Below are 26,003 nucleotides of genomic sequence, written 5' to 3' on the forward strand. Positions count from 1 at the left end.
CTTTACCTGCAACTTGAAAGGTAGCCGGGGGTTTGACGGCACACAGGGACTGAATCTGAAGGGTGAGAGAAGGACTGGTTAGAACCATGGGTAAGCTGAGGAGAGGTGGCTGTGCTGGGATCGTCTGGAACTCCCAGAATTTTCCAGAGTCAGGGATCCCTGTGGACCAGACATGGGCCATGAGTGAGGAAAACCAGGTGGGCGGTGGGGAGGATGGAGAAAGAAAGATACTGGTCCCTCTCCCACACCCCCAACCTAGTTGAGGGTGGTGACAAATACGAGTGAATGTCGGAGCTTTGATCTGTTGACCTTCTTAGGACCAAGTAAGACTGCACTCCAGGAGTTAAAGTCATCAGGGCACTTTGTATTGTCTAAGAGTAATCAGAAAAGCACTCCTCCCCCAATAAAAGAAAGAAAATAGAATAAAACATGACTGTGTAATGCAGGAATTAAGATTCTTGGCCTTAGGATACTATAGACTCTTAGATAATATATTTATATTAAGTGACAAACAGGTAAAGGAGGAAGTTTCCTGCCCATTGGATTAACTTCAAAGATGGGAATTTCAGGCCCCATTCACCTGGCTGGTCAGGGAGTTATTTGGTGGGGGTGGGGGTGGTTTTTCTGGTTCCTCAAATTGTACCAAATTATCACCTATAACAATAATAGTGTCTGTGATGTGTAGCTAGCACTCAGTCTTAGAAAAGCAGGAAGATCCAATCTAGAGGAAGGGATAATCATAATAATAACAGGTAATAATTTACTAAGAGATCAGTCAGTATATTTTATGCACTGCACTTTTCTTACAACAAAATAATATTTTTATATCTTTTTTTTTTTTTCTTTTTGGCTGTGTTGGGTCTTTGTTGCTGCATGCAGGCTTTCTCTAGTTGCGTTGAGCAGGGGCTACTCTTCGTTGCGGTGCACGGGCTTCTCATTGCGGTGGCTTCTGTTGTTGTGGAGCATGGGCTCTAGGCACATGGGCTTCAGTAGTTGTGGCGCACAGGCTTAGTTGCTCCACGGCAAATGGGATCTTCCCATCTAGGCTCTAGGCACATGGGCTTCAGTAGTTGTGGCGCACAGGCTTAGTTGCTCCACAGCAAATGGGATCTTCCCGGACCAGGGCTTGAACCCGTGTCCCCTGCATTGGCGGGCGGATCCTTAACCTCTGTGCCACCAGGGAGTCCCTTTTATATCATTTCATAGAAGAGGAAAGTGAAACTAAGCAACTTCCTCTAAGTCCCACAGGCAGGAAGGAACAGTCCTGGAATTTGAATGAGGTTTTGTTTACCTTAACCACTACCCCTTGCTGATGCTCTTTCCCAGCCCAACCATGGCCTTGGGGCTTTTACTTTGTTGGCTCTGTTCTCTTCTTCCTTCATCCTCCTCCCTCTCTCCCATGTGATGAGATTTCATTCTCAGCTAAACACAAGTCCCTCTAATTTCCCCTCACTGGGACACTTGAAATGAACAGACTGGACAACATTGAGCCAGCAAATTCTCTGGCTCCAGGGAGTACACCAGGAATATTAACCCAATCCTGCAAAATGCTGGCCAGGTAAGAAAACAAAGATGGAGAGAAGCAAGTTCTCACTACTTGGTAGAATCAGGTCAGAGTTCTCTTGATGTGGGATTGGGTTAAGGATGAAGAGGGATCTATCTGAGGATTCCAAGAAAATATCACAGTTGGAGCTTGTAGGATAAAAGCAAAAATGCCACCATCTCATTAATTTGTCCGCCCCTGCTGGCTATCCTGAGAAAGCATCTGTTCGGTGTCTCCCACAGTAAAGCGATTTGCCCTTGGAAAATGGGTCAGTAGTTTGGCCCTAGTGTCTTCCTTCCTTCTTTCAGGGCAATGCTAGAACACACCCATTCAAAACTGCAGGAGCACCCCATGGCAGTTGCTAGACACTCTCAGAATAGCTGAGCCCCATTAAAATTGTCTATGTGGGCATTGTCTCTTGCTTGCTCTTCCCTGACTCTGCTGAGTTATTTTTCTTAGGCTTCCCATAGTAGAACTGTAAAAGCTAGTGTTCAGACAGCCAATATAATCAACAGTTCAGTAGGCCTCATGCTAAAGCAGCACTAGATTCAAATGATATTTTTTGACGGGTAGCATCAGATTTGAGATTTACATGGGACTCTTCCCAGAATGAGCTTCTTGACATGGGAGGAAGCCAGAGGAGCATTTTTTGCCTGGGTCTTCTTGTGAACTCTGCCCTTGGATGTACATTTGAAAGAAGAGAATAGAAATTCCTGTCTGCAAGGAGCTGATCTGATTCCTGATTAAAATATGTTCAACTCTGAAATTAGTAGAGATCAGTGAAAAGAAGTGAATGATGGCTTGATCCCAAATGCTTTAGCTTCTTGACTGGGAAGGGACAAGACCCAGAGCAGGAAGAGGTAACAATTAATCATTGCTGAAACAGAACCAGGCAAGGAAGATGCAGAGAGATTCATCTACAAAGTCTTTCATGGATCCACTGATTTTAAAACAAAAAGTTTATTTAGCACCTAGTAGGTTTGACGTTGCTTAAAATAAGAAGATGGATGATAACAAAAACAGAAAATAGTTTCTGAGCATATATATACATCTCAGGCAATTTGGGCTGCTATAATGAAATACCATAGACAGTGGCTTAAACAGCATTTATTTCTCTTGGTTTTGAAGGCTGGCAATCTGAGATCAGGGTACCAGCATGGTTAGGTTCTTGGTGAAGGCTCTCTTCGGGGTTATATTCTTATATGGCCTTTCCTTGGTGCATGCACAAGATCTTGTGTCTCTCCCTCTTTTTAAAAGAGAGCTCTTGTCTCTTTCTCTCTTTACTGATCCCATGATTCCCATTAAATTAAATGAAATATAAGCTCACAATTTAAAAAATCACCAAAAACACAAGAGATAAGCCACCATGAGGAAAAAGTAATCAAAATCACCAAATTTAATTTTAATTAGATTCCCAAGGACTTCAGATTTTGAAATTACCAAATATAGGTTATAAAATAACTATGTGTAAAATATATTTTAAATGAAATATTTTTATTTGATGAATTAGCTATCAGTGTGACCAAGCCATTATGAAAAAAGTAAACATTTTAGAGATTATAATTATTGCTATTAAGCCTGTGTTAGGGCTAAATAGCATAGTAAGTATAGCTTGAAAGACAGTAAGTAAACTTATCTTACAGACGATGGAGCTGAAGAAATTACCTAGAATACACTGTAAAGAGACAAGGAGGGACTTCCCTGGTGGTCCAGTGGTAAAGAATCTGCTTTCCAATGCTGGGCACGCAGGTTCGATCCCTGGTCGGGGAACTAAGATCCCACGTGCCGCGGCGCAACTAAGCCCACGTGCCACAACTACTGAGCCCGCAAGCCTCAACGAGAGAGCCAATGTGCTACAAACTACAGAGCCCACATGCTCTGGAACCTGTGTGCCACAACTATGGAGCCCACGAGCCCTGGAGCCTGTGCTCCACTAGAGAGGGAAAACCCGCACGCCACAACTAGAGAGAAGCCCACACACTGCAACAAAGAGCCTGTGTGCCGCAATGAAGATCCTGTGAGCCACAACTAAGACCTGATGCAGCCAAAAATAAAATAAAAATAAATAAATAAATAAAATGAGACAAGGAGATGGGAAATATAAGTGATTAAGAGAAACGGAAAATAGAAAGGGAAAGTATCATTGCTTGCATTGTCTAACAGAGACCCAGGACAAGAGAATAGAGGAGGGGATTATTCATAGAGATAATGGCTGAGAATTTCCGAGAATTGATAACCAACCTGAGTCTACAGATGCAGGAAGCACAGTGTATAATAAGTAGGATAAATAAAAAGAAACCCGTATCTGCGTGTACTACAGTGAAGCTGAAGAAAAATCAAAGACAAAGAAAAAGTCTTAAAAATGGCCAGAGAGAGAAAATATGTGCCCCCCATAAAGACTGATGTTGATTTCTTAATAGTAACAGTGGGTATCAAATCACAGAGGAAAACAGTTTTCAAAGTGCTGAGAGTAAATACTATCAGACTAAAATTTTGTGCTAGTTAAAAACTATCTTTCAAGAATGAGGGATAAACAAAAAATATTTTCAGATAAACTGGGGAAATCTACCTCCAGCACATCCTCATCACAGAACTTCTGTTGTCTTTCAGGGGGGGAAGAAAAATGACCCCATTCATAATAAAAACTTTCAGCATGTGAGAGATAGAAGGGAATTCCCTTAAGCAATAAAGGATACCTCTCAAAACCCCTACTGCAATCTTACTCTTCGTGGTGATATACTAACATTCTCTTGCAAATGAGGACCCAGGTAAGGAAGCTGTCACAGGCTGTGTTCCACAGGAAGCAGAACCTGAGAGAGAGAGATCAGCCTACAAAATGCTTGTTGAAGAGTTCTCCTGAGATCGATATATGTGGAAGGGAGAGGAAGAAAGCTGGCTTAGGCAGAGGGAGAAATTGAGCTAGGAAACATTTCTAATGCAGACCTCAACCAAACTCACAGAGTTCTGGAGCCAGGATGGCCCTTTAGAAGTGTACCCAATTGGGACAAAGAGGCTAGGCCTTTATACCATCTTGTCAGTCAGTCATTGGATGAGGGTTGGTCCTAGGAGGAACCGTACCTTGAGTGTGACAGGTTTCTTCAACCAAGGCGATCCCCAGAAAGGACTCACAACTGAGGGCCATTTTCCAGCAGCACTCCCAGCAGCTGTGAAAATGAATCTTTGATTCTCAAAGGGTTGTCTGGATAGTACATTACATCATCCACCACAGTCTACCTATTAACACAGTTTCTATTCAATATTGTCTGGAATTGTTCCAAAGAAGATATACAGATGGCCAATAGGCACATGAAAAAATGTTCAACATCTCTAATTACTAGTGAAAAACAAAACAACGAGATATCATTATCTTACGCACATGAGAATGGCTATTATCCAAAAGACAAGAAATAGCAAGTGTTGGTGAGGATGTGGAGAAAAAGGACCCCTCATACACTGTTGGTGGGAATGTACATTAGAGCAGCCACTATGGAAAACAGTATTAAGATTCCTCAAAAAATTAAGAATAGAACTACCATATGATTCAAGTATTCCACATCTTGGTATTTCCCTGGAGAATATGAAACACTAATTCGAAAAGATATATGCACCCTTATGTTCATCACAGCATTACTTACAATAGCCAAGATATGAAAACAGTATAAATGCCCATCAATAGATGAATGGATAAAGAAGATGTGGTATATACATATATAATATAACATTCCTCAGCCATAAATAAGAATAAAATCTTGCTGTTTGCAACAACGTGGTTGGACCCAGAGGGTATTATGCTAAGTGAAATAAGTCAGATGGAAAAGGACAAATACCATATGATTTCATTTATATGTAAATTATAAAAAATAAACCAACCAAAAATAAATAAATAAATAAACAAACCAAACCAAACAGAAACAAACACATAGATACAGAGAACAAAGTAGTTGTTACCAGTGGGGAAGGGCGGCGGAGGGCAAAATGGGTAAAAGGGGTCAACTGCATGCTGATGGGTGAAAACTAAATTTTTGGCGGTGCACGCGCTGTAGTGTATACAGAAGTTGAAATATAATGTTTTACACATGAAACTTATACATATATATTCTATACATCTAAGCAAAGCCGTAAGACATGAAGAAAACAGAGTTATAGGAAGATAATAACAAGTAAATAAGAAAGTGGCCGGACATGAGATTAAAATGTAAAAATCAATTGCATTCCTAAACACCAGCCAAAACAGAGAGAATTCTTACATCAGGTGGTAGGTTCATGGACTTTTTTTTTATAATTATGCTTTACAAGTTGCACATATATTACAAGTACTCTTTTTTGTATGCGTCAAACATTTTGAAATTTAAAAAATCTTTTTAAAGAAAGAAAATCCTGCATCATGAGAGATACTGGATAAGTGCTACAGTGGAAAGACTGGAAAGAGCTTCATGGAGAAGGTGGATGAGAACCTGGCCTTGAATTACAAATAGGATTTGAAGAACAATGAAACTAATCTGAGTAGCAAGTGACTGAAGGGGAGGTAGAGTCCCTCCTACCACCCAGTGTAGTGACAAGGCAGTACTTAAAACTTTCTTAGGGCAAATGTGCAACCTTTTCCAGAATGAGAGAAACCTGCCCTTGTTTCTGCCTGTGGGGGCTTTATGAAGCGCTGGCCGGAGGTGCAAAAGGAGGAACAATGGAGAGGCTGCCCAGGATGACAGTATTAATACATTACACCTGGGCCCAAGTTCCGGTACCAAGAGAAATTCTAAACTTCTAGAATTTGACCAGAACAAAGCTTCTAACTGCTGCTATATACAGCGTGACCACAAGGCCAATTCTTTGGGAATATTGTGGTGTTGCATAGATACAAGTTTAGTGAGTGGACATCTAATGTTTTTGCCTGCTTGTTGATACCCATCCACTTTTCTTCAAGACACCATACCTGAAGTTTGCTTAGGAGAATATCCCCTCCGAATTTTTAGCCCCTGCAGTTTGGAAGCGTTTTTCTCCCATTACCTCCAGGGATGCACAGTTGACCCAGGTCTGGACAATCAAGTCATTTCTTTTCAGTTGGTGATAGTGATGCTCCAGAGGTAAGGACTCTGGAAGCCAGGCCAAAAAGACACAATCCCAGGTTTTTACTAGGACCAAGGAGAGAGAGAATCATTTCTCCTATTGGGGTTGCTGAAGGCATAGGATCTAGGTCTGGTGCTGATGGTGGCCATCTTGCCACCATGAAGGGACAGATTGCCTAAGAATAGAGTGAAAGCAGAGCCAATAGATGAAGAAGAACAGTTTCCTGATACTGAATATTCTGTTATTTACACTGAACGAGACTTGACTAATGCATCTGAGGTGGTTTGAGAAAGTTCTTAAGCGTTGAATTGGGAGAGTCAGTGTGGTGTGATGGAAGAAGTCAGAGAGACCTGACTCAGATTTCCCTCTATAATAAAAACACTATAGCACCCTAGAAAAATTCATTAACACCCTGTGCCTAAATTTCCTCCTCTGTAAAATGGAGATTAATGATGGTACATATCTCCTAGGTTGTCAAGATTAAATGTGATAATGCAGCGCTTGACACACAGAAAGCACACAATAAATATTATGTATTATTCTTCCTATTAGCATTCGTACATACTGACTTTTCTACCCTCTGCTGCTCTGCCATTTGCCTTACTTTTCTTCATATAAAATTATTTCAGATCTACAAGCAGGGAGAGAGAGAGAGAGATTGAGATTATTGATCTAGTTTCCGGGACAAATACAAGGAATTTAAGGCTGAAACCAGACGAGAAAATGTAGTTTCTTGCCAAGGAAGATGCTAGCATTGACTGCTTAACAGGTGACAGCCCTGTGGGTTTTCTTTGACTCTGTCAGTCAAGCTTCACTTGAGCTTAATCTGATTGTTACGACTCCAGAGAACTTGTCTGGGAGTCGGGGAGGGTTAATAAACCATACTTCATGGCCCCGGCAGTTGTGTGGACACCTAACACTTGTCATGTTGGATGTGTCCAGATACAGTCCAGGTTGCCTAAATGCTACCATGTCATGGAGAAGCTGAGCTTTGGGATAGCAGTATCACATAAATGCTCCTGTTTTCCAAAAGAGATGAGAACTTCTAGAATCCCCACAACACAGAATGCTTGAATGGAGAGGACTAGGCAATTCTCCATTTACAAATCAGAGCCCAAAGTAAGGAACTTGCCCAAGGTCCCTTATTTAGTTAAAATTACAACCCTCTTTGTAGTACTTTTCTTTGCCGGAGTAAGGAGGAAATTTGAGCCCAGGATGGCAAATAGATCTCAGCTGACATTCCAACTCCAAACAGTTGTTGGCGTTTGGAGCAGCACTGTGTTGTGAAAGATTCCCAGTCTGGCTTTAGGAGAAAATAGTACTGTAATCAATTAGCAGTGTCTGCCATGGACAACAGGCAGAGGAAGTTTGCTGACCTTGAAGACTGGGCCAACAGGTAGTTGCAGCAGGGGTAGGGGTGGGAAAGTCCAGTGTTAAGTTGGACCTCTTGTACTCTCTCTCCTTCTTCCTAGACAGGCCCTGTATTTCTGTTTATTCCATGGTGTATTTGATTTTGCACATGGTCAGAATGACTGTGAATCATCACTCCAGATTACTCCCCATCCTACCTGTGATAAGAAGATAAGCTGCAAAGTCAGGTCCTGGGCTAGCCAGGTAACATCTTTGTGTTTGTTTTTCCTCTTCCAGAGGGGTGATCACCTGGTCAAACAGATATCTCTCCAGTGCACGAGACCAGACTGCTGCAGAAGTCTATTGTTGCCTTTTCTTTGACTTCTTTGAGGTAAAGATATCATAGATTCTAGAACATAAGAGAGGCTTCTGGGATCATCTGGTGAAATCAGATTTTACAGTTGAGGAAACTGAGGCCCAAAGGAGGGAAATGGCTTGTCCAAAGTTACAGAGGGAAAAGCAGGCTGCCAGTCTTTCCACAGCGCCGTCCGTATTCATTTGCTTTATTCTTTCTCCAACCTTATCTCCCCAGTTATGGTCATCAAATTTCCCACATGGGAATCTTTTGAAAAATAACAAATAAATTAATGGCATGTGACATACTGCAACTTTAGCAGAGAAGAAGCAACATAAATACAAAATGACCATGACTAGCTTATATTTCAAAGGCAAGTAGCAGAAAGTGACAGAAGACTTGAAATGGTGGTGATAGTATTATTCTACTAAGGAGTGTGTCCCATTTCCTAAGTCACATCAGAAATTTTTTCTAAGATACAATGTAAAACATTCCTTTATTTGTAATATCTGCTAAAGACAATATATGAATATATTAATAATTATACATTTTGGTAATTTTGAAAGTTTTGATAGTTTTGCATTTGAACAAAAAATGAGCCCCTGCTCTGTGCCAAGAATGTTGCTGAGTGTTAGGAAGACAGAGATGAATCAGAGTCCCAGATTTGCAAAGCTCATGGTCTGGTTGGGAAGACAAGTGGACCAAAAAAAAAAAAAAGTACAGCGCAATATGAAGGAAATTATAAATGTGTTCAGAGGGTAAAATAATGGCACAGAGGAGGGACAGATTAACTTTGGGAGGCAGCAGGAAGTTTTTACAGAGACAACATCTGAGCTAGGCTTTGAAGGATAAACAGGAGTTCTTTAGTAGCTCTTGTGCACTGATCCACTCAATAAACTTAGTAGCTCAGGGCATGCCAATTACTGTGTTCGGCATTGGAGGGTGAGATACGTAAGACAGAGTCCCTGGCCTCTCAGAACTCATAGACTAGACAAGAGGTAAATATATAAACAAAGAATTACATTGCAAGATGTTGAGAGCAAGAGTCATTGAGAGAACCCAAGAGGGTCATAAGGAAAGGCCATGTTGAGGAAAGGACTCAGGGGGTGTTTTCTCTCTATGTTTGTAATGCTCCTTTTCAGCAAGTACTTATGGGTCATCATGACAGCAATGCAATATCCACAGGAAAATAACTATTTATAAGATAATTAATGAGAAGATAAGGAAACTGAAAAAGTGATAGAAACCTAGCTAACAACATCCATTTAACAAAAAAAATTTTAAGCCTCTACCATGTGCTATAAGCACCATACTAATTTGTGGGCATACAAGAGAGAGAAATACCAGGTGGGCATAAAATCAAGGGGTTAATGGCATGGGTGATGGAGTCAGCCTGCCTGGGGTCAAATCCCAGTTTCCCAACCTGTTAGCTATGAGATTTTTGGACTAGTTGTTGAACCTCTCCGTACTTTAGTTTCCTCATCTGCAAAAAGTGGATGACAAAATAACTCTGGTTATTGTGTTATTAAAAACAATAAAGCAGGCAAAGGGCTCAACTTAGTGCTGGACACATGGTAAGTGTTCAATAAAAGTGTTACCATGAAGAAGATGATGAGGAGGAGGATGATAAACAGATGCTGAATATGAAGAGCGTTGTGATGAATTTGGACTTCCTCTTCAACTACCAAAGCCAATAAAAGCTTTTAATCAAAGAAGTGACATGATCAGGTTAAATTTTAAAAATATTTTTATTAAATAAATTTAAAATATACACAAAAGCAGAGAGCATACTTTAATATACTCTCATATACATACCACTTAGATTCCATAAATATCTAGATTTTGCCACATTTGCCTCATCTATCAATTTTTTCTCTGCTTAAGAATTTTAAAGTATTATAAAACAATCACAGACATAACTGAATCTTTACATGCCTATGAATGCATCTTGTAAAAATATGGATATTTTCTTAACAAGACTACCATGGCATTATCATTCTTACCATTACTGATCCCTTGGTGTTATCTAACACTCACTCTATATTCAGACTTCTATAGTTGTCTCAAATGTCTTCTTAGTTGGTTGAAATCAGGACCTAAAAAATGCCTACATATTACATTCAATTTTAAGCCTCTTGGTCTTTTTAATCCTTTTTTTTTTCATACCACAGGTTTTCTGAAAAGAATTAGATTTGTCTTTTTGCTTATTTATGGTGTCATTTAACTTGTTCCTCTATACCACAGTTTTCCTATAAATTGGAAGGTAACTCTAAAATTTTGATTAGATTTGGGTTCAGCAGATTTTGGCAGGAATATTTCATAGTAGTGTGCCAATTATAAGCACTTTTCACCAAAAATGTTCAGGTCTCCTTCCCAGTGTATGGTAGAATAGCACTTCCTTGCCACATTAAAATTAACTATGATCATGTGACTTGTTTTGGTTAATTAAATGAGTGGAAGCAAAACATGTATGTTCCTGGGAAGAGCTCTAAGAGCCAGTATATGATTTGCCTTTTTCCTTTTCCTCTGCCAGTGTGATCATGGGAGGGCATGTTGAGATGCTCTTCTATCAGCCTGGGCCCTGATTAGGTAAGTAATCACTGAAATTTAGGTATATTTGTTATTGCAGCATAATCTTGTCCATTTTGACTAACATATTGCATCAGATCCTAAGGTGCATAATGTCTAGTTGTCCCACTTGTAGTAATTGGTTGGTATATTCATGCTTTTCAAGCATACATGGAACATTCTCCAGAATAGATCATATACTAGGCCATAAAATGTCTCAATAAATTTAAAATAATTGAAATAACAGGAAGTATGTTCTCCAACCACAACAGAATTAAATTAGAAACCAACAGTGGAAGGAAATTTGAGAAACCACGAATGTTTGGAAATTAAACAACACATTTCTAAATAACTCATGGATCAAAGAAGAAACCACAAGGGAAATTTGAATTGATTTAAAATGAAAGCAAAATATATCAAAATTTATGGGATGTAACTAAAGCAGTGCTAAGAGGGAAATATGTAGCTTTAAATACCTATGTTAAACAAAAATAATCTCAAATCAGTAACCAAATCTTCCACCTTAAGAATCTAGAAAGTGAAGAGCAAAGTAAACACAAAGTAAGGAGAAGAAAGTAAATAATAAAGATTAGAGGGCAAGTCAATGAAATACACAACAAAAAGTTAAGGAAATCAATGAAATCGTAAGTTGAATATCTGAAAAGATCATCAAAATTGACCAAACCTTTAGATAGAGTAAGGAAAAGACACATATCATCAAAGCAGGAATGAAATAGAGGATATCACCATTAACTCTACAGAAATTAAAAAGATAAGGGAAAACCATGAATAGCTTTATACCAAAAAATAGACCAAATGAAAACATTTTAAATTCTTAGAAAGACACAAATTACCAAAACTGACCCAAGAAGCAATAAAAAATCTGAATAGATCCATAACAAGTAAAGAAATTGAATTAGTAATTAAAAATCTTCCTGGAAAAAAAGCCTAAGCCTAGGTGGCTTCATTGGTGAATCCTATCAAACATTTAAAGATATAATAGCAATCCTTCACAAATTCTTCCAGAACATACAGGAGGAAGGAACACTTCCCAACTCACTTTATGAAACCAGTATTACTCTGATACCAAAGCCAAAGGCATAACACAAATAAAAAATTTAGGCCAATGTCCTCAATATAGACATAAAAATCCTCAAAATATTAGCAAACCAAGTCCAATGTCATAAAAGATTAGACATTATGATCAAGTGAGAATTATCCCAGGAAAGCAAAATTGGTTTAACATTCAAGGGGGTAAAAGCCTACATCCCTCCATTGTAAATTTCCTCATCAATCTTTAATCCAATGATTTCATCCACTGATGATCATTGTCTGAATCAATTATTTCATTAAGAATTGCAGAATGATGAATTTCTAATGCTATCCTTCCTAACACATTTGTTAGTTAGAATCCCTCTGTAAAAGATAAAAAAATTTCCCGCATCAACTAGGACTATTATGCTACTCTGGAATACACTTCCTCCAGGAAAGGCAGGATATATATTTGTTTCTTTCCCTTTAATTGCAAGTTTGCAGAGTAAGGTGTTGGTGACCTAGTTACTGCTAATTGTGTCCGATGATGTCTTTTTCTCCTTCTTTCCTTTTTTATCCCCTTCCTTTTCTTTTCACTTTCTCTTTTTTTGAGTATCATTTTGAATGTATGGTTTTTATATATTCAATGTGTTTTAATCAATTTTAGTCATAATTCTATTGAGGCATAAAATGTCTTGTTTTAGCCAGTGTGAAGTCCCTCATGTCAGATCTTTGTTTTTTTAACTGGACCTCATTACTCTTTGATAGTTTCCTTGCTTCCTTATACAATAACATATCCCCAACTCAGTTATTCTATTTCCTGCCATTTCTACATGCATTTCTGCTTCCTTTTAGTGGGAAGGTATTTAGAGCCCACAATCTGGGTCCTGGGCTTACTCATTATTCCTGGGTCACCATTGCTTCTAGGCCTTTTTAGTGGACAATTAGGAATAAGTATTTTTGAAAAAGAATCATGAGTTCACACTGATATTTGCAGTTTATTTTTAGAGCATTATGATAAGTGAGATAGAAAGAGAAAGACAGGTACTGTATGCTATCACTTACATGTGCAACCTAAAAAAGTTGAATGTGTAAAAACAGAGTAGAATGATGGTTACCAGGGGTTGGGGGGTGGGGAAATTGGGAGATGTCATTTAAGGGTACAAATTTGCAACTAGTAGACAAGTAGGTTCTGGAGATCTAATGCACAGCGTAGTGATTGTAGTCAACAGTGCTTAGTGTAAACTTCAATATTGCTAATTAGACTAGATTTTTACTGTTCTCAGCACAAAGAAGAGATGATGATTACTATGTCACTCTAGTAATCATATTGCAATATATAAATGTACCAAACCAACACGTTGTACACCTCAAACTTACATAATGTTATATGTCAATTATATCTCTAAAAATTAAGGTATTTATTAACTTCTAAAATAATAGTTGTCTTATTTTGCTAAAAATCTTTGTTTTAACAACATTAATATGATTAATAATTGGTTTTATCCTATAATATATACAAAATATTTCTAAAAGTAATACCAATATTGCTATAATTTATACTATATTTAGAATATATTTATATGAATTATATTACATGTAAAATATGTTAGATTTATAGTGTAAAATAATATTACTATATTTATAATAACATATTAGTATATTTGCAATATAAGAAATTGTCATTTTATAGGTCAAAAATGGTAAAATATTGGCAATTTCATATGGTTCAACCTAATACTAACAATAAGACTACTGAATGAAGTTTAAGATTTATTTGCAACTTTTCTTGGTTCTTAAAATATATTTTATAAGAATGTAAAGTCAAAATACTTTTATGAAACTTACCTGAAATAATTATTTTCTTCGTGTGGTTAATAAACAGTTGTTTTTATTTTTTTCATTTTAATTTTTAGAAATCTCTTATTTTATTTTACTTTTACTTAATGTTATTTTTTGAATATGTAAACATTTACATGATTCCAAAGTCAAGATTTATAAGAGGACACATTCAGAGAAGTTTTGCTGCCAACCTGTGTCCTCAATTGTGCACTTCCTTCTCTTGTATTTTTATAAGTTTTTGGTTTATCTTCCAGAATTTTCCTTTGCAAATATAAGCAAATAGTATATACATATGTGTGTGTAAGCATGTATGTGGTTTCCCCTTTCTTATACAAAGTTATGTATACTGTTCTTCATCTTGCTTGTTTCTCATGAGAATATCAGAGTAGCATTTTGAAAAGATCACCCCATCTCCTGTAGGCAGAAGAGATTGGAAACGGACATCCTACTGGAAATAGGGAGGCAAATTTGGAGGCCACAGCAGTTGTCTAAACAAGCAATGTTGGTGGTGGTCAGGACTAGGGTAGTGGCAGTGGAGACGGAGAGAAGTGGACAGATTGGAGATAAATTTTGGAGGTTGGAGGTACAGGACCTAGAGGTTGTTTGGATGTAGGTGGAACCCACAACTTTGTGCAGAAAATCCAGGCCATCCCCCTGGTCACATTTATATTCCCAGTGGGATGCAATTTTCTATGGAATAGAATACTAGACCATATCTATACTCTTTTCTTTTTTAAAAAAAGTTACAATAGAAAATTTCAAACATACATAAACTAGAAGAGTATACTGAACTCCAACATACTAATCACAGAGATCCAACAATGATCAACCTATGGCCTACCTAATTTTATCTATACTCCCAGCTACTCTTATCACCCTCCCCCACCCCTAACAATATTTTGAAGCAAATACTGGGAATCTTGTCATTTTATCTCTCTGTTCAGTATTTTCCAGCACCTTGGGGAGACATTGTTATCCAAATCCCACTGTTCCTTTCTCTGATACCTGCCACTTTACTAACTGACTCATTAAAGTTCATTGCTTTATTGTAAGGCTTTGATCCCTTTAAAAATTCAACACAGCTTGTGTTTCACAGAGATACCCAATGCACAGTTTGACTTAAAATGGAATCCCTTTGCTTGCTGGATGGTAGTGGTGGAGAAAAAGCTCAGGTATAAAGGTGACTTATTCATCCACAAACACTCCTCCCGACTTCCCCATGAAAACACTGCAGTGTGGTTGGCAGTAGAAGCCATAACCAAGTGCCCTTGTGCTGCAGGGCACGTGGCATGTCGTTTCTCCTAGAGAAGCTCCCTGACTCGTGGCAACCAGTCAGCCTCTCCTTTTTGACTTCCCACTGAGCTGTGACTCAGATATAACTTTCTGCTCATGCCACCAAATACTTGGACTGAGTGTGTTACAGCCTATTTACTTGCTGAAGTGGAAGGCCTTTCTTCCCACTTGGAGTCTTCATTGTCATTACTTGCAGCCTGAAGCTATCCTGACTTATCTCAATGTCCTTTGCACCAATGTCTGTTTTATTGTACAAGCGTGTCTGTAGGAGTTACCATGCAATGCTCAGTTACTGGCAATTTTCCTAACCTCTCTCAGAACTCCATTTTCCCAGCTCTAAAATAGAGCCCATTTTACCACGTACTTTCTAGCCTTGATGTGATGATTAAAGATGGTACCTAGAGATACCTAGCACTATGTCTCAGACACACTTGTTACTGCATTAACTCATCTCATGGATGCCAATTTTGTCTTCCACATTTACCCCGTGCTCTGAACCCTCTTTCCTGTCTGCTTTGGTTATTATTATTATAGGGAGTAGAACTGTCTGACAAAGGAAAGATTCTTGATCATTGTGAGTCTCAATATTCTCAGGTGTAAAATGGGATTTTAATATGTGTAAAACGTTTTGTGGGTTAAACCAAAAAATGGATATAAAAGTGACCAGCACTGTGCCTGGCACATAATAAGTATTTGAGAAAGACTTGGGGGATTGTCAGAGCCTGGGCTGGGTCACCGATTGGGATGGTGTATGTCTCTCTGACAGATTCTTTTCCTCAGGTTGAAAAGATTTAGGTGTCATTCCTCAGGTGGGCAGAGAGAAACAAGCTTTTCCTGCCAGTCTAACAAGTCTCATGTCAGAGGGCTATAAACAGTAGTTGTTCTCCTTGGAAACTATTTGGGCCCCAAAGCAAGCTCAGCTCCAAACATAAAATTATTTGAACTAACCTGAATTGTTTAATAAATGCCACAAATTTCCAGAGTTCTACAGGTATCTTAAAATGAGCTTGTTTCATTATTTATCAGTTCTCTCCACATTATCAACTGTATGTAGTCAACTAATTTATCTTGTCCTAGAACTAAGAAATCAGTCCATTTTAGGTAGATTATGACTATAGTTCTGGAACTCAGTAGCCTTTGTGCTACTAAACTCAGTTGAACAGGCCCCCAGGGATGAGGGGGTGGGAAGGAGACAGCACCATAGTGGAAAAAGTGGTTTTAATTTTAACTTTTATTCAGTATTAACCATTTTCCCACACTGCTTTGTAAATCATAGAGAGGGAAAAGAACAAAGCAATAAAAGCAAAATATGTTCAAATAAAGCCCCACAGTGTAGCATAGTAGTAGGTGGTGAAGCCCTTGGGGGCTTAATTTTTTTTAAATGCTTCATTTGCTTCTGAATTTGAAATTTCAGAAGGCAGAAGAAAACCTCAGTTTTGACTTTAAAAAAAAATAGTTTAGATTGCTTTTGAATCAAGACCAAAAAATGCCCCCTCAAAGCTCTCTTCCAGGACACGATTCTTGATTATTATCTCACGCAATTTTTTATTTTATTTTTTAAAAATTATTTGTTTATTTATTTTTTGGCTGCATTGGGTCTTTGTTGCTGCGTGCGGGCTTTCTCTAGTTGTGGTGAGCTGGGGCTACTCTTCGTTGCGGTGCACGGGCTTCTCATTACAGTAGCTTCTCTTGTTGCAGAACACGGGTTCTAGGTGCGCGGTCTTAAGTAGTTGCAGCACCCAGGCTCAGTAGTTGTGGCACGTGGGCTCAGTAGTTGCGGCACACAGGCCCTAGAGTGTGCGGGCTTCAGTAGTTGTGGCGTGCAGGCTCAGTAGTTGTGGCTCATGGACTCTAGAGTGCAGGCTCAGTAGTTGTGGCGCATGGGCTTAGTTGCTCTGCGGCATGTGGGATCTTCCCAGACTGCGGATCAAACCCGTGTCCCCTGCATTGGCAGGCGGATTCTTAACCACTGCGCCACCAGGGAAGTCCCTCACCAATTTTGTTTAACAAGGGGGATACTAGCCTCCTACTTCTAAGGTTTGTGTAGGGCTGTTTTATTGTTTAGGTCATTGTATTAGTCCATCTCTGGTGTCCAGTGGAGTTGCATCAAATACACATTAAACTCTGTGGATTCAGCTGCCTGCATTTGGCAAAAGAGGAGAGAAGCAGACAGGATTTGAAAAGTGTGAGCAAGTCCACCCTCTATTCCACTGGCCCGTGAGCAAATGTTTATTGGTTTCATGGGATGCACTAATTGCAAAAGTTCTTCTCCAGACTAAGTGTGAGTTTAGTTCTGGAAACTCAAATTTTTTTATAGTGTGGTCTTAAAACTTCTTTATTTGGTAATAAAAAGAAGAAAAAGCAATATCTTCCACCCCTAGAAAGAAACGTAATGGACTTTGAAGGGTAGTTACAGCTTTATGCACCAACTTCAAACCAACCCCCACAAAGGTGGGACTCTACTGCAAGCCAGATGTAGGAGACATGAATCAGTGTGGCTGCCCAGATTGTAGCCGTTTCCTCAGTAGCACCTTCTGTCCTGTCTTCCCTGGCTAAATAATCCTGGGGCAAAGACATGGCCTAAGCAAGGACAACCAGACTCACCATCCCAGGAACCTGAAATCTGAGTGAAGAGATGCAGACAGAGACATCTCCACAGCAGAGTTATTTGAGTGGCAGCTTCAGTGACTCCCAGGGGTGAAATCCCCCAAGCTGCCCTTGTCCCCGCTCCTTTCAAATCCTAATTGTTTGGCAACTCTTAGGATTCTGTGGGTTTTCCTAATATCTTAAAGGAAGTTAGCCAGAGTTGCTTTTTTTTTTTTTTTTTTTTTTTTATATAGCTACTTTATTTATTTATTTATTTATTTTTGGCTGTGTTGGGTCTTCGGTTCGTGCGAGGGCTTTCTCCGGTTACGGCAAGTGGGGGCCACTCTTCATCGCGGTGCGCGGGCCTTTCACTATCGCGGCCCCTCCCGCTGCGGGGCACAGGCTCCAGACGCGCAGGCTCAGTAGTTGTGGCTCACGGGCCCAGCCGCTCCGTGGCATGTGGGATCCTCCCAGACCAGGGCTCGAACCCGCGTCCCCCGCATTAGCAGGCAGATTCTCAACCACTGCGCCACCAGGGAAGCCCCAGAGTTGCTTTTTGTGTTTGCAACCAAAAGAACTTTAATTAATACACCAAGTTACCATCCCATTAATTAAAAGCTTCTTGGAATTAGAACTGAATCACTAACAAAAGCTCAAAGGGCCTGGAGGGTGCCCGCTACACAAACAGCTCTGGATGATGCAAAATGAAGATGCCAAAGGACAGAACCATTGCAGTTCAAGGCTGTAGGCCAGTATTTCCTAAACTGGGTTCCGTGGGACCCTAATCCAGCAAAATGATTTCTGATTTAAAAGATTCCATGGTCAAATCAGTTAGAGAAATGCAGTATACTCTATTCCTTACCTAGAAAGTCATGCAAATAAGCCCCTCAAACTCACTTAAAAGCCCAGCAGTAAAGGCATTTAATTTGCTAAACCAGAATTTCTAAAATGTATTAAATAGCATCCAATCTTCTCCACCTCCATCCCTCTACCCACCCCTCAAAACACCTATTAACACATATTAATAGAAACTATGGGGAGACAACTGCTAGTGAGATGTTTCCTGGGAACTTTGACTTTACACTCACAGCTCTCTGGTAAAGAGATCTGGCCTCTCCATCATTCCTCAGGTGTTTACTGAGAACTGTAATGTGCCCAGCCCTGTGCTGGGTGTTCTAGAGGCAGCCATGGTATGGTGGAAGGAGGCTTGTAGGAGTGAGAAGACCTGGTTAGAGCCCCAGCTCTGATCTGGAACTCAGAACTGGCTTTGTTCACATGGGTAATCCTTGACCTCATTCTGAATCAATTTCTTTGTCTCCCAAATGGGGCTAGTAATATGGACCTCACCTTACAACTGGATTGTTAAAAAGATCTAATAGGGTAATGGATGTGAGGGCACTTTGTGAATTGCAAGGCATTATATGAATATTAGCTTTTAGAAGGAATAAATAACTTAGAAAATGATGTCAGATGTTTAGGAGAGAGAGCACGCAAGCCATAGGATCACAGGCTTATAGCTGTGATTTTTGGATACAATAAATATTTTAATATCACAGTTGAACATTAAGTGTGTCAAGACAATTTACTAATCTGATGAAATATGAATTTTTCATTTGTATCTGTATTTGTTATTTTATATAACAAATTACCCCAAAACCCAGTGGCATACAATAATCAATATTTATTTCTTGTTTGTGTGTCTGAAGATTGCCTGCAATTCAGCTGATCTGGGCTGGACTTGGCTGGGTTTGGCTCTAAGCTGTGAGTTGTTCCAGGTCTGCTCTACATGTCTCTTATCTTCCTTGGACACGTGACATTGATAATGGCAGAGTACAAAAGAGCACACCTAACCACACAAGTACATTTCAAGGCTAGCTAGGTCAAGTCCATTAACATCCCACTGGATGAAGCAAGTCACATGACAAATCCCAACATCAATGGGTAAGGGAAGAAGACTCCTCCAGTGGAGGTGGAATAGAGGTAGGGGAAGAGAATATTCACTGGGCAATAACCCATCTTGGACAGTCTCCATGTTCTTACCTTCTTCCATTTCAAGCAGGTATTCAGCCCCATAAGGGATTACTTCCTCAGGGATTATTTTGTGTCTAAGAGGCAGCAGGAGTAGAAATACTTGAAGACAGAAACTTTTCCTGTTCGTCATAAAAGCCTAAAAATTACTGAAGCAACTATATATATATGTTTGAGGTCAACCGGAAGTGAGAGAATGCCTTTGAAGTTAACCAGAGGAAAAAGGAAGAGAGTTCACAGAATTTAAGTAGAAGTCAGTGAGGATGGAAAAATCATTGGCCAAAACGTGGCTCGTAAGTACAGAGATGCTGTGCCTCAAAAAAAAAAAAAAAAAAAAGTTCCCCTAGCCCCACAGGGAGCTCACAATAGAGCCCCCATACCTAAAGTGACCACTGAGCGACTGGACACCATGATAGCCTGGAGTTTGGAACACTACCCCTACTCTTTGGACACCACCTGAGGTTCTGGATTGACATGGGGCCCTGGAAAGGTGCAGGGTCCATAATGACTGAGGCTGAATTTCCTGCTGGCTTGGGCACTTGGAAGAAGAAAAGGTTGTTCTTTAAAAGATGAAAAAGATTATATAAGTTGCACAACTGTTTTTACAGCCTAAGATTCTTACCTACCACATGGGTTATTTTATTTGCTGTTATAAATGATGTTATGAACTTTTGGGGTGATTTGAAGTTTGTTGCCAGATTTAGTAAATCAAAATACAGATACCCAACTAAATTTGTGTTTCAGATGAACAACAAATAATTGTTTTTAGTATTAGTATATCCTAGGCAATATTTGAGACATACTAAAAATTATTCTTTATTTCTCTAAAGTACAAATATAATTTTGGGTGTGCTATATTTTATTCAATACCAGTATGTAGGGCTCTGTAAGCATAAAGCATATTTGGACCAGTAAAGGGTGACTTTTGGATGACCTGGCCATTTCTGACCTGTTGTACAGCCATCCAACATACTCTTTGAGAGCTGGGGTTACTCTGAAGTAGAAGGTGGGCTTCCCACTGGGGACACTCAAAGGGTGCTGAGCTCCCCTGTCCCTGATATATCGAGTGCTTTGCCCACGACTTGCCTCTCTATTCAGAAGACATGTCAGGCAAGAGCAGCAGGAATTCTCACATCCAGCCTGCTTCTTCCCTGCCCTTACTAATTTAGGATGGTTTCCACAATTTTGTGGACATAACTGTGTAATCTAATAAAGGTAGATTAAATTACAGTTGAGTATTTTCAGATCTGAACGTGGGAAAAATGTATCCTGTTTCAAAAAAATGATCAACTGCCCCGCACTTGTTTTGTTTTTCTTTTATCTGGGAACTGGGCAAGCAGGAACTATCTTGGGTTATTGTATGTGAAAGTCTTGAAGCTGTGTTGGTTTTGTAACAAAAAAAACAACAACAAGAAAACCCTCAAATCCACAAAATTTTGTTCTACCACATACCAAAGATAGGAGGAACCTGAACTACAGCTTTGGAAATAGATACTTCACGTTAAGAAAAATAAAAGCACTCATCCTGTTCACGACCACATAGCACACACACACACACGCACGCACGCACCATTTCTGAAGACTCTTCAAGTGAGAAATGCTGGCTACTAAATCACTCTGGTAATTCTGTGAGCAGAAAAAAGAACATGAATTTGAACCAAATGAAATATTGGCTCTGTTCAGGTTCAGCTGGCAGCATATTTAGATACAGAGATTTTGATCTGGTTCAATAGGTTTAGAGTATTAGGGTGGTGAACTCTGGTTTTTGGTTCACAGTGGAGGTTGAGTCCCAAGAGAGAGAAAATGATGTTCTCCCCCACTTCACATCTTTAAAAAAAGACCTCTTGTTTCCATTGATTGATTGACTGATTGTTTGGCACTGTTAGCTTTGCCCTGTGGTCTAATGCATAATAGCACATCTCCAGTGAAGTAGAGTTTGTTTGCTAAAAACTTATGGGTGTTTCTTGGCCATTTCCTCATTAGTAGAGTGTGATGGGCAGGAACCACAGCAAGTCAAAAAGGCTAGAGTTGAACATAAGACCACTGGAAATGCAGTCTAATTCTATTTTGGATACCCTCCAAGCAATTTTTTCTTCTTCTTGCCTCAGCAAATGGATTTGGAGCTTTCCAGAACTCAGAAGATTCAACATGAGATGCTCAAAGCTCCAGAAAGCATAAGAAGCTTTCCTTAATTCATGCAGTACACATATATAATCTGTTGGCTGAGGTTGACCTCTCCATGTTCTTAAGAATAAAATATCTGAAAACAAAGTGAGAATGTATGCAAAAAAAACCCCCAAACAAAAACTCTTTGGAGGAATAAAATTAAAGTGTCCAGGGGGCTTCCCTGGTGGCACAGTGGTTGAGGGTCCGCCTCCCAATGCAGGGGACACGGGTTCGAGCCCTGGTCTGGGAAGATCCCACATGCCGTGGAGCAACTAGGCCCGTGAGCCACAGCTACTGAGCCTGCGCGTCTGGAGCCTGTGCTCCGCAACAAGAGAGGCAGCGACAGTGAGAGGCCCGCGCACTGCGATGAAGAGTGGCCCCCGCTTGCTGCAAGCAGAGAAAGCCCTCACACAGAAACGAAGACCCAACACAGCCAAAAAATTAATTAATTCATTAAAAAAAAAAAAGGAACGCTTAAAGTGTCCAAGAGAGCAAATATTTTAACACCGTAAAACTCTTTAGAAACACCTAAATATTCAGTGTACAAATTACAGACAATTCTTAGTTGTTTATTTTAATTTTTTAAATGAAATATAGTTGACTTACAATGTTGTGTTATTTTGCTGTTGTACAGCAAAGTGATTCAGTTATGCATATATATACATATTCTTTTCCATTATGGTTTATTACAGGATATTGAATATACTTCCTCATGCTATACAGTAGCACCTTGTTGTTTATCTATTTTATACATAGTAGTTTATATCTGCTACTCCCAAACTCATAATTTATCCCTCCCCACCCCCTTTCCCTTTTGGTAACCACAAGTTTGTTTTCTATGTCTGTGAATCTGTTTACGTTTTGTAAATAAGTTCATTTGTGTCATATATTAGATTCCACATATAAGTGATATCATATGGTATTTGTCTTTTTAAAAAATTTTTATTCTATTTATTTTTTATACAGCAGGTTCTTATTAGTAAAATAGATATATTATTTTACTAATTAGTAAAAATATATTTGTATATTAGTAAAAATAGATATATTTTATACATATTAGTGTATATATGTCAATCCCAATCTCCCAATTCATCCCACCACCACCACCACCTCCACCCCACTTTCCGCCCTTGGTGTCCATACGTTTGTTCTCTATATGTGGGTCTCTATTTCTGCCTTGCAAACTGGTTCATCTGTACCATTTGTCTAGGTTCCACATATATGCGTTAATATATGACATCTGTTTTTCTCTTTCTGACTTCCTTCACTCTGTATGACAGTCTCTAGGTCCATCCACGTCTCTAAAAATGACCCAATTTCGTTCCTTTTCATAGCTGAGTAATATTCCATTGTATATATGTACCACATATTCTTGATCCATTTGTCTGTTGATGGACATTTAGGTTGCGTCCATGACCTGGCTATTGTAAATAGTGCTGCAGTGAACATTGGGGTGCATGTATCTTTTCGAATTATGGTTTTCTCTGGGTATACGCCCAGTAGTGGGATTCCTGAGTCACATGGTAATTCTATTTTTAGTTTTTTAAGGAACCTCCATACTGTTCTCCATAGTGGCTGTATCAATTTACATTCCCACCAACAGTGCAAGAGGGTTCCCTTTTCTCCACACCCTCTTCCAGCATTTGTCATTTATAGATTTTCGGATGGTGCCCATTCTAACTGGTGTGAGGTGATACTTCATTGTAGTTTTGATTTGCATTTCTCTAATAATTAGTGATGCTGAGCAGCTTTTCATGTGCTTCTTGGCCATCTGTATGTCTTCTTTGGAGAAATGTCTATTTAGATCTTCTGCCCATTTTTGGATTGGGTTGTTTGTTTTTTTACTGTTGAGCTGCATGAGCTGTTTATATATTTTGGAGATTAATCCTTTGTCCGTTGATTCGTTTGAAACATTTTCTCCCATTCTGAGGGTTGTCTTTCATCTTGTTTATGGTTTCCTTTGCTGTGCAACAGATTTTAAGTTTCATTAGGTGCCATTTGTTTATTTTTGTTTTTATTTCCATTACTCTAGGAGGTGGGTCAAAAAGGATCTTGCTGTGATTTATGTCATAGAGTGTTCTGTCTATGTTTTCCTCTAAGAGTTTTATAGTATCCAGTCTTACATTTAGGTCTCTAATCCATTTTGAGTTTATTTTTGCATATGGTGTTAGAGAGTGTTCTAATTTCATTCTTTTACATGTAGCTGTCCAGTTTTCCCAGCACCACTTATTGAAGACACTGTCTTTTCTCCATTGTATATCCTTGCCTCCTTTGTCATAGATTAGTTGACCATAGGAGCATGGGTTTATCTCTGGGCTTTCTCTCCTGTTCCATTGATCTATGTTTCTGTTTTTGTGCCAGTACCATACTGTCTTGATTACTGTAGTTTTGTAGTATAGTCTGAAGTCAGGGAGCCTGATTCATCCAGCTCCGTTTTTTTCCCTCAAGATTGCTTTGGCTGTTCGGCATCTTTTGTGTCTCCATACAAATTTTAAGATTTCTTCTTCTAGTTCTGTAAAAAATGCCACTGGTAATACGATAGGGATTACATTGAATCTGTAGATTCCTTTGGGTAGTATAGTCATTTTCACAATATTGATTCTTCCAGTCCAAGAACATGGTATATCTCTCCATCTGTTTGTGTCATCTTTGATTTCTTTCATCAGTGTCTTATATGGTTTTCTGAGTACAGCTCTTTTACCTCATTAGGTAGGTTTATTCCTAGGTATTTTATTCTTTTTGTTGCAAAGGTGAATGAGATTGCTTCCTTAATTTCTCTTTCTGATCTTTCATTGTTAGTGTATAGGAATGCAAGAGATTTCTGTGCATTAATTCTGTATCCTGCTACTTTACCAAATTCATTGATTAGCTCTAGTAGTTTTCTGGTGGCATCTTTAGGATTCTCTATGTATAGTATCATGTCATCTGCAAACAGTGACAGTTTTACTTCTTTTCCAATTTGTATTCCTTTTATTTCTTTTTCTTCTCTGACTGCCATGGCTAGGACTTCCAAAACTATGTTGAATAATAGTGGTGAGAGTGGACATCCTTGTCTTGTTCCTGATCTTAGAGGAAATGCTTTCAGTTTTTCACCATTGAGAATGATGTTTGCTGTGGGTTTGTCGTATATGGCCTTTATCATGTTGAGGTAGGTTCTCTCTATGCCCACTTTCTGGAGAGTTTTTATCAAAAATGGGTGTTGAATTTTGTCAAAAGCTTTTTCTGCATCTATTGAGATGATCATATGGGTTTTATTCTTCAGTTTGTTTATATGGTGTATCACATTGATTGATTTGCGTATATTGAAGAATCCTTGCATCCCTGGGATAAATCCCACTTGATCATGGTGTGTGATCCTTTTAATGTGTTGTTGGATTCTGTTTGCTAGTATTTTGTTGAGGATTTTTGCATCTATATTCATCAGTGATATAGGTCTGTAATTTTCTTTTTTTGTAATATCTTTGTCTGGTTTTGGAATTGGGGTGATGGTGGCCTTGTAGAATGAGTTTGGGAGTGTTCCTTCCTCCGCAACTTTTTGGAAGAGTTTGAGAAGGATGGGTGTTAGCTCTTCTCTAAACATTTGATAGAATTCGCCTGTGAAGCCATCTAGTCCTCGCCTTTTGTTTGTTGGAAGATTTTTAATCACAGTTTCTATTTCATTACTTGTGATTGGTCTGTTCATATTTTCTATTTCTTCCTGGTTCAGTCTTGGAAGTTTCTACCTTTCTAAGAGTTTGTCCATTTCTTCCAGGTTGTCCATTTTATTGGCATAGAGTTGCTTGTAGTAGTCTCTTAGGATGCTTTGTATTTCTGCAGTGTCCATTGTAACTTCTTTTTCATTTCTAATTTTATTGATTTGAGTCCTCTCCCTCTTTTCCTTGATGAGTCTGGCTAAAGGTTTATCAAGTTTTTTTATCTTCTCAAAGAACCAGCTTTTAGTTTCATTGATCGTTGCTATTGTTTTCTTTGTTTCTATTTTATTTATCTCTGCTCTGATCTTTATGATTTCTTTCCTTCTGCTAACTTTGGGTTTTGTTTGTTCTTCTTTCTCTAGTTCCTTTAGGTGCAAGGTTAGATTCTTTATTTGAGGTTTTTCTTGTTTCTTGAGGTAAGATTGTGTTGCTATAAACTTCCCTCTTAGAATTGCTTTTGCTGCATCCCATACGTTTTGGATCA

The sequence above is a fragment of the Balaenoptera acutorostrata genome, chromosome 2, assembly GCF_949987535.1.
Source record: "Balaenoptera acutorostrata chromosome 2, mBalAcu1.1, whole genome shotgun sequence".
NCBI classification, from domain to species: Eukaryota; Metazoa; Chordata; class Mammalia; order Artiodactyla; family Balaenopteridae; genus Balaenoptera; species Balaenoptera acutorostrata.